The sequence below is a fragment of the Penaeus monodon genome, chromosome 12, assembly GCF_015228065.2.
Source record: "Penaeus monodon isolate SGIC_2016 chromosome 12, NSTDA_Pmon_1, whole genome shotgun sequence".
In the NCBI taxonomy this organism is placed as follows: Eukaryota; Metazoa; Arthropoda; class Malacostraca; order Decapoda; family Penaeidae; genus Penaeus; species Penaeus monodon.
The window spans coordinates 26724481-26731980 of NC_051397.1; positions in this window are offsets into that span (position 1 = coordinate 26724481).

Sequence of the window (7500 nt, forward strand, 5' to 3'; positions counted from 1 at the left end):
CACAACACACACAACACAAAACACACACACACACAACACACACAACACACACACACACACACAACACACACACACACACACACCACACCACACACACCACATATATATATATATATATATATATATATATATATATATATCTATATCTATCTATCTATCTATCTATCTATCTATCTATATATATATATATATATATAGATATATATAGATATATATATATATGTGTGTGTGTGTGTGTGATATATATATATATATATATATATATATATATATATATATATATATATATATATATATATATATATATATTTATATATATACATATATAAACACACACACACACATACAAGCACACACACACATACACACACACACACATACGCACACACCCACACACATACGCACACACATAATGGTAATAGTAATAATGATATTAATATAAATATTGGTGATAATAATATTAACAATAAGGATAACAACAACAACAATAATAATAATAATAATAGTAATAATAATAATTATTATCATAATGGTAACAATAATAGTAATAATAATAGAAATAAGGATAGAAAATAGAAATAATAATAACAATAATAATAGTAATAATGATAATAATAGTAATAATAATGATAATAATAATAATAACAATATCTATTATTATCATTATTATTATTAATATTATTATTATTATTATTAGCAATAGTAGTAGTAGTAGTAGTAGTAGTAGCAGTAGTAGTAGTAGTAGTAGCAGTAGTATCATTGTCATTATTGCTATTACTATCGTAATTATTTTTGTTATCGCTATCATTTTTATCGCTATTATTGTTATTATAAATGTTATTATCATCATTATTATTATAACTACGGATACTGTTACAATTACTATTACTATTATCTTTATTATCATTTTCATTTATTATAATGCTCACTATTATAATTATCACCATTTTAGTCTTTTTTTTATGTATTATATATTATGATCTTTATTATTGCAGTCCGGTACCATTCCCCCTGACCTGCTGAGGGGCGTGGTCATCCCTCTCTGGAAGGGGAAAGGGATCACTGGGACTGTAGCAACTATCGTGGCATTACACTGCTCAGCATACCAGGCAAAGTTTTCGCCCACATTCTTCTGAAACGGATCCGCGACCACCTACTAAGGCATCAGAGACCGGAGCAGTCTGGATTCACTAATGGAAAGTCCACAATAGACCGAATACTAGCGCTTCGAGTAATTGTGGAACGCCGTCGTGAGTTTGGTCGTGGGTTGCTTGCAGCCTACATCGACCTCAAGAAGGCGTTTGACTAGGTGCATCGAGAATCGCTATGGGAGATCCTGAGACTCAGGGGAATTCCGACACGGATTATTGGCCTAATAGGAAGCCTATATACCGGTATTGAAAGTGCTCTAAAGTGTGGTGGGCGTCTGTCAAACTTCTTCCCTGTTAATTCAGTGATGAGGCAAGGCTGTGTCCTTCCACCAACACTTGGTTTAGCTGCTATCCTATCTGAGTCCCTGGAGTCACTGGTGGCGGCTCTTGATGCATTTAGAAATGAGGCGAAGCCATTAGGCCTAGAGGTCTCCTGGACTAAGACCAAGATTCAGGACTTTGGAGGCCTGTTAGGGGAACCCGTTCAGTCGATCCATGCTTGCGGTGAGGACGTTGAAGTCACAGAGAGTTTTACATACCTTGGTAGTGTAGTTCATATCTCTGGGCTGTCAGACTAAGAAGTCAGTAGACGGATTGGTCTGGCAACAGGAGCCATGAACTCGATCAACAAGAGCATTTGGAGATGTCGGTACCTATGCAGAAGGATCAAGCTACATGTCTTCGAGGTCTTGATACTGCCAGTATCAAGTCTCTTGGCTAGGTTATGGGGTACAGTTGGCAGGACCGCGTGTCCAATCGACGGCTACACCGTGAGACTGGCATGGGACCTGTTACTTGCATAATCTGGGATCACCAACTCAGGCTATATGGGCACCTAGCTAGTTTCCCTGTGGATGACCCTGCACATCAGCTTGTCTTTGCGAGACAACCCTGGAGGATGTCTATGGGACGATCGAGGAGGTCATGTCTTGAGCAGCTCGACGAGACCTGTCGCGAGGAGTTAGAGATGGGCCGAGGGCTTGCCAGGAGACTCGCCATGAGGAACCCTCGTGGCTGGAAGCGAAGTGTGGATGCGGCCATGCGCCCCCGTCGGCGTTAACCCCTTGATAATGATGATGATGAATATCATTATTTATAGCAATAATGTTACTAATATTATTGTGATTATTATTATTATTACATTATTATCAATTTTATCATCATTACTATTATCATTTTTCTCATTATCATTATTTTTTTTTATTATCATTATTATTATTAGTAGTAGTAGTATTAGTAGTACTAATATTATTATCAATTTTATCATCATTATAATTATCATCTTTCTCTTTCTTCTTATTATAATTATTTATTATTATTATTATCATCATCATCATCATCATCATCATCATCATCATCATCATCATCATCATCATCATCATCATCATCATTATTATTATTATTATTATTATTATCATTATTATTATTATTATTATTATTATTATTATTATTATTATTATTATTTGTTATTATTATTATTATTATTATTATTATAATTATTATTATTATTATTATCATTATTATTATTATTATTATTATTAAAATTAAAATCATCATTATCATTATCATTATCATTATCATTATCATTGCCATTGTCATTATTATCATTATTACTTTTATTATTATGTCCTATTGTTATCGTTATTATTATTATTATTATTATTATTATTATTATTGTTATTATTATATTATTATTATTAGTAGAAGTATTACTATTATTATTAATATTATTATTATTATTATCTTTTTTTTTTCATTATGGTATTATTATTATTGTTGCTATCATTATTATTATAAATATATTCATTATCATTGTCATTATTATTAATATTATTCCTGTTACTCTCAATAGTGTTTATTGTTACTATTAGTAATATCATAATCATCACTATAATCTTTGGTATTATTATTATTATTATCATTATTATTAATATATTCATCATTCATTATCATTATTGCTATTATTTTCATTGTTGTTATTATTAATGTTACTGTTATTGTTATCATCATCATCATCATCATCATCATCATCATCATCATCATCATCATCATTAGTAGTAGTAGTATTACTACTACTAGAACTACTACTACAACTATTATTATTACTATCTTTTTTATATTATCATTATGATCATTATTGTCAATATCATTGTTATCATTATTATTATTATCATTGTTACGATTATTATTACTATTGTTGTTATTATTATTATTATCATTATCATAATAATTATTATTATTATTACTATTAGTATTATCATTATCATTATCATTATCATCATCATCATCATCATCATCATCATCATCATCATCATCATCACCATCATCATCATCATCATCATCATCATCATCATCATCATCATCATCATCATCATCATCATCATCATCATCATTATTATTTCTATTATTATTATTATTATTATTATTATTATTATTATTATAATTATTATCATCATCTTTATTAATATTATTTCTTTTGTTTTTATTAAAATTGTTATTATGATATAGTGTTACCATTATTATCGTTATGTTATTAATGTTATTATGATTATTATCAATATTCTTATTATTTATTTTCACTATGATCTATTGTGTTATTTGATATTAACTTTATTATTATTAATGTTATTATTCTTTCCATCATCAGTATTATTATTACTATAATCATTATCAATATTATCAGTTTTATCATCATCATTATTAGTGTTGTTGTTATTATCATATTTCTACCTATTGTTTACTATTATTATCATTATTACTTTCGATATCATCACTGCAATTATTATTGTCATTTTTATTATTCTTATTTATATTTTTACAACTATTATTATTAGTAGTATAATCATTGTATTACTATCTTCATTTTTTGTATTTTTCCCCCTAACATCATCGTCACTATTACTAATATTGTTATTATCATCATTTCTATGATTATTATGAATATTGTGATCTAAACCTATTATTACAAATATCGCTATCATTGCTTACATTATAATTCTTATCATTATCAATAATATTCTCATTACAATCCTTATTATTCTTATCATTATAATTATGATAATAATGATAATTATTATAGTATTATTATTACTGTTACTATCAATATTTGTTACTATCAATACTTTCATTATTATTATTATTATTATTATTATTATTATTATTATTAGCATCATTATTATTATTATTATTTTTATTATTATTATTATTATTATTATTATTATTATTATTGTTATTATTATTATCATCATATTATCATTATTATTATGATCAATATTATTATTTGTTTTTATTATTATTACTATGATCCTTGTTATTATCATCATTATTATTATTATTATTTTTATTTTTTTTTTTTTTTTGTTATCGTTTTTATTATTATTATTAGTCTTACCATTATTTGAGAATTATTATTATAGATGATTTTAATATAATTATCATTAATGCTATTATTATCAATAATATAATTAATAATATTATGATTATTTGCATCATTAGCAATATTGTTGATATTATTCTCATTATTGTTTTTATTTTTCTATTACTTTATTATCATCATTGTTATTATTTTTTATTATTATTACTACATTTCTCTCTTCCATATTGTTGCTTTAATTATTATTATCATCGATGTCATTCTTATTATCATTAATATTGATATTAACAATATTATCATCATCCTGAACATTATAATTAATTTTTCTACTCATTATTATTACTATATATGTCATTAGCGTTGTCATTAAATTATTAATATAATGATTATTATTATTATCTTCATTATTATTTCTTTTCTGTTAATCATCTTTTTATCATTCTTATCATCATCATCATCATCATTTTTTGTTATTGTTCCTATATTTTATCGTAATTTTTTATTATCATTATTACTACTACTATTACTCTCATAATAATAATAATAATAATTATTATTATTATTATTATTATTATTATTATTATTATTATTATTTCATTATTAGTTTTGTTCTTATTATTATTATCTTGATTATCATTATTCTTATCATTATCATTATTGCGCTTATCAATTTTATTTTATCATTATTAATATATTATGCTCTAATTATTATTATTCCTAATCACATTCATATTCATATTTATATTATTATTATTATTATTATTATTTATTATTTTTATATCTCTTACAAATATAATTATTATTTTTATCATTTTTACTATCTTTATTATTATTATCATTATCACTGTGATCATTTTTAACATTATCAGTACTATAATCATATGTATATTTATTTTTACTACTTTGATGATAATGATAATAAAAACAACAACAACAACACAACAACAACAATAATAAATAATAATAATTATTATTATTATTATTATAATCATCATTATTATCTTTATTCTTATTGTCATCTTCATTATCATTACTAATATTATTTTTATTATCATTATCATTATCACTGTCATTGTTATTATTATTAATATAAATAATAATAATAATCATTATCGTCATCATCATCACCATTTTCATTATTATTAGCATCATTATTATCATTATGAGTGATTATGATGATGTTTATAAAACATTTGAAATAATACTGCTGCTGTTGTTGCTGCTGATGATGATAATAAAATAATATTAGTACTACTGCTACTACTACTACTACTAATAATAATAATAATAATAATAACAGTGATAATAATAAAACAATAATGATAATGATTGAATAAATATGATGATGTGATGATAATAAATGATAATAATAATAATAATAATAATAATAATAATAATAATAATAATAATAATAAATAATAATAATAACAATAATAATAATAATAATGATGATAATAATAGTAATGATAATGATAAGAACAGTGAAAATACTGTGAGGAAGAGGAAAATCATAATACTGCTGCTTCTGCTACTGTTGGTGATAATGCTGAAGATGATGATGATAATGCTAATGATAATGATAATGATGATAACTATAATTATGATGGTGATGGTGATAATGCTGCTGATGATGGTGATGATAATCATGATGATGAGGATAATGAGGGTGAAGACGATTATGATTGATCTGATGAGAATGATGAAGCTAATGATGATAATGATGATTGCGATTATGATAATACTGATTATGAATATTATGATAAAACCGTGAAAATGAGGATGAAGAAATTATGATAATACTGATGACGATGATAACAATATTGATGATCATGATGGTGATAATGATGATGACGATTTATAACGGTATTTATAGTGAGGGTGATGGTAATGATGACGATGATAATGATGTTGATGATAAAGATTATGAATATGATGATAGTCATCATGATAATGATGGAGAGTATGACAAGAACAGAAGGTATATATTACTGAATTTTGCACTGATGCTGTAGTGCCTTAATCCTCCTACAATTACTGTACCAAGCTTTTTGCACCAGCTGATCATGCACACAGAGTATATTAGGTGTTCGCTGTTACTGCATTTCATTGCCTAATACTGTCTCAGCTTAATACTACAGGCATTGTGGGTGGTGGTTTAGAGGGATGATGTAGTTGTTACTGGGAAAGGAAATGCTGTGAGTGAAATATACATGAAAGTGCCGAAATTATTTGCAATAACAGTGAATGAATATATCTCGTCAGCTTTATCTCTCTTTCTCTCAGTCTAGATCCCCAAACCTTGAAGAAAACATTATTCCATTAGCTCCCTTCTTTTAACATGTATGACCGAAGTTTGAACACTTTATTGCAATCCACAACGCTTTATGTGCCGGGCGTGACAACGTTGAGTTTCGCCCTCAAAGTTTGGGGTACTGCTATTGTCTTTATTTAGTTTTCAGATTTATAGTTACTGTTTTGAGGACCTTTTACATTGGTGTTAAAGAACTTCTGGAAGCGATACATGTCGTGTAGATACGCAAGTAAAAAAAAAAAAAAAAAAAAAAAAAAAAAAAAGAGAGAGAGAGAGAGAGGGGGGGAGGGATAGGAAGAGAGAGAGAGAGAGAGAGAGAAAGAGAGAGAAAGAGAGAGAGAGATTAAAGAGAGAGAAGAAAAACTAAACAAAAACACAATGACAGAAAAATAAAGTATACTCTTAACTTACTGTAAAATACTATAACCACCACGTTATGATTTGTTTGTGTATGTCTATTTAGGTTCATGTTTGGGTATGTTGATGTTCCTGAACATGTGTTACTGTGTCTGTCTGTGTGTGCTAGCAAATGTGTGTAATATTATTAGAAGATTGCTTGGAATCATTTTCCGTGAATAATGATAGTGATGATAATAATCTTCCCTTCTGCCGCCGTAAGATTTTTTTTTTTTTTTTTTGGAGGGGGGGATTATGACTATTTTGAT